The 2968-nt window shown below is 36.2% G+C and overlaps 1 long non-coding RNA gene across 3 annotated transcripts; it reads left to right on the forward strand.

Moving 5' to 3' along the window:
• The first annotated feature begins 476 nt into the window (after nt 1-476).
• On the forward strand, nt 477-2532 carry LOC131220464 (uncharacterized). Of its 3 annotated transcripts, none has more exons than XR_009158602.1 (3): nt 477-609; nt 2128-2248; nt 2336-2532. It is a non-coding gene; the product is annotated as an uncharacterized LOC131220464 (long non-coding RNA). The 3 variants fall into 3 exon arrangements; XR_009158601.1 differs by lacking the exon at nt 477-609 and adding an exon at nt 1612-1913; XR_009158603.1 differs by lacking the exon at nt 477-609 and adding an exon at nt 1612-1882.
• Nucleotides 2533-2968: the final 436 nt, after the last annotated feature.

Here is a 2968-nt window from a genome sequence, read left to right on the forward strand (position 1 = left end):
CATAGTTCTAAAACTTGCCATGTTAGTTTAACTCAGTCAAATTTTGGATCCCCATTAGTACTCGATAACCAATTTAAATGGGAAAATTTAAAGGGTTATTCTTGAAATTCCTTTTGGAGGTGAAAGCATTTTGCTGTTATTCATAATTTGTAATGCAGTAAATTATGCATGGTTATATTTGTATTTGAATTATTATAATAGCTTAAAATATTATTTAGATATACTAAGTCATGTCCTAGTCAATTTCTCCAGTCGACCCAACCCGACACTATTCTTTCATGTCCAATGCCCCTCTCTTCTTTCTAAAGATTTCTCTTTTTCTTTTTTCTTTAATCAAGAGCATCAAGTTATGTCTGGGAGACTTGACATTAGATGCATTTGGTTTTGAGTTCAGAACCCAGTAATATGTTTAGTTGTCATACTTTGTAATGAGACATCACCCGTTTTTTAAGAAAATGTATGATTCTCTGTAGATGAACAATCTAATTCTGCAAAATTGCTTTCCTTGGAAACAAAAGATGTAGAGAAAAGACATCAAAGAAACATTCAAGATCATCCACTATTCTTCTGAATCACATTGGGGTTGTTGGATGAGATAATAAATTCAAGGTAAATCCACCTTTAGCTTTTAGAATTATTAGCTATTCATGCAATACAACATGAAGTTGAAGATCTTTTCAAATCATCCAGTTATTTTCTTCCTTCCATATATATATATATTTGTCATAGTCAAATGAATAAACACTGTGTAGTATAGAAATCATTGGCAGCCTTTGTGGGTGTCATTTAAGTTGGAGTTTTGAGCAGTTTGTGCAAAGATGATTAAATTAAAGATTGATTTTATTTTTTTACTGTTATTCATGCCATTGACTGACATACATAAAACATATGAGTAAACACTGTAGTAAAGCAATCATTGGCAGCCTGTGTGGGTGTCATTTAAGTTGAAGTTTTAGTTGCTTGCACAAGGACGATTAAATTAAAGATTGATTTTCTACAAGTTGTTTTTGTACCGTGCATTATCCCTTAATCAGATATCCATATTTGTGTTTTATTTTAAATGGTTGTGTTTTTGTTACGGGGTCATCATTTTCCCTTTTCATACCCTCCAGGAACAAGTCCTTGTATTGAGATGTTGGATAACCGAGGATACAATATGAATTAGTAATTCTCATGAATAAAAGGCCAATCAACTTGGAAGTTCCCTGCCATCCTGTGGTGAACTGGATTAAGAGAAATCTAGGTCATGCTCATCATATCACAGGAAAGTAGGGTGGGATCAATTAAGTTGCCTAGGAAAACAGAACATGAGGGGAAAAAATATTGAAATGCATGTGGCAGGCATTTTATAATTCTTAGCTTTAGCAATAGAGTTGACAATGGGAGTTTGATGTTTTTTCACTAGGAAATCAAACAAGAGATGGGAAGTATCCAGTAAATAATTAAATCAGTATTTATGTGGATTGAAATAAGGATAAAGAGACAGTTGACAAGATCTGATAATGTTTGTACATATATATCCATGAGGTGATGCCGTTGTGGATGTTGATATGTAGTACTAGCTACTGAGATAAATTATGACAGACATGATAGAAAATTAGAAAAGATAAACCAGGCCTCCAAAGGGCTATGTTGCAAAACATCTGGGACTCAATTGTGAACTCAGTCGACAAGTCTATTTCAGGCTCTGCCTGATTAAAGGAAAGTGCATGAGCTTTCTGCTAGTGAAACACTTTTGGTCATGAAATACGGGAACATTCATTGTATGTATGATGGCACTATCCATTGCTAAGTGTTGCTCTCAAAAGATTATAAGCAACCCTTGTGAATTACGATAGAACTATAAACAGTCGATCAGAGGATGATTAGACGGTGCCCATGTGTAAGTTGCATGCTTGTACGGTTAAGCCTCGGTACGAAATTATTTACTAGCACTCTCATGTGGAAAACTTCATTCTTGTTTTGCTTTTTTGTATATGTTACTTGACTATTATAAGATAACTATATGTACAATTCTAGAGTTTGGGATTTTATGTTTGCCAGCAACAACTAGTAGTTTTTTATCATCTCAAGATGTTGGTGGGTATAACTGATTATGTTGCATGTTTCTCATGCCCTTGTAAACAGGCTTTTCACTGCAGTCTGGGATTCTTTAGGATTAACATATGATGTATCCTTTGAGCTAAGTCAATTTCATAGGTTGAAACTCAGGTGGTATGTGGTCTCAGTAACTACAACTCCTCGCAAGGTAACAATCCAGTGTATATCCATGTGCTGACTTAAATTCTTGTATTCTCTAGTCTATTTCTCTCTAATTCTTTCCTTTATCATATAGGTCTATAAAGCTGTTGATGCATGTAAGAATGTTCTGAGAGGTTTACATGACAGCAAGATTGCCTAAAGGGAGCTGGATCGGGTTAGTATTTTCCCTTTGCTCACCTCACCTTATCCCAATTTTCTTGCAATACTACCACAATCTTTTGTTTAAGGGGCCAATTGGAGCCTTTTAAAATCAACTAGATTCCTTTTGAAGCATACGTTTCCTCTAAGCATGCATCAAGTTAGTTGATTTGTTGTAGATACCTTACCACGAGAATTTCGACGTGTCACGCCCCGAACTCGGAAACTGGGCTCACAAAATTCCCGATCGCCGAATCTGGCGCCGACAGCCTCCGTAGAACCCCATTCTCGGACCCCAGCACCCATTCACCAGGTTCCGATCCTGGGAGACTACAAGGAGGGTTTCAAATCATCAGTCTGAATCATAATGAGCATAACAAAAAGCATAACCCACAAATAATAACCTCAAGAACACCACCACAAAATCCACTATGATAAAAAACTTTTGAGTACAATGCGATAGAAAGGAAAATACAATATAGTAAAAGAAACAAAACTCCAAAAGCTCGGCTGCATGCTCCAACTACAGCGAGACTATGGCTGCGATTGCGTCCTGGCGTCACCTGCA

Source organism: Magnolia sinica, chromosome 12 (assembly GCF_029962835.1).
Source record: "Magnolia sinica isolate HGM2019 chromosome 12, MsV1, whole genome shotgun sequence".
In the NCBI taxonomy this organism is placed as follows: domain Eukaryota; kingdom Viridiplantae; phylum Streptophyta; class Magnoliopsida; order Magnoliales; family Magnoliaceae; genus Magnolia; species Magnolia sinica.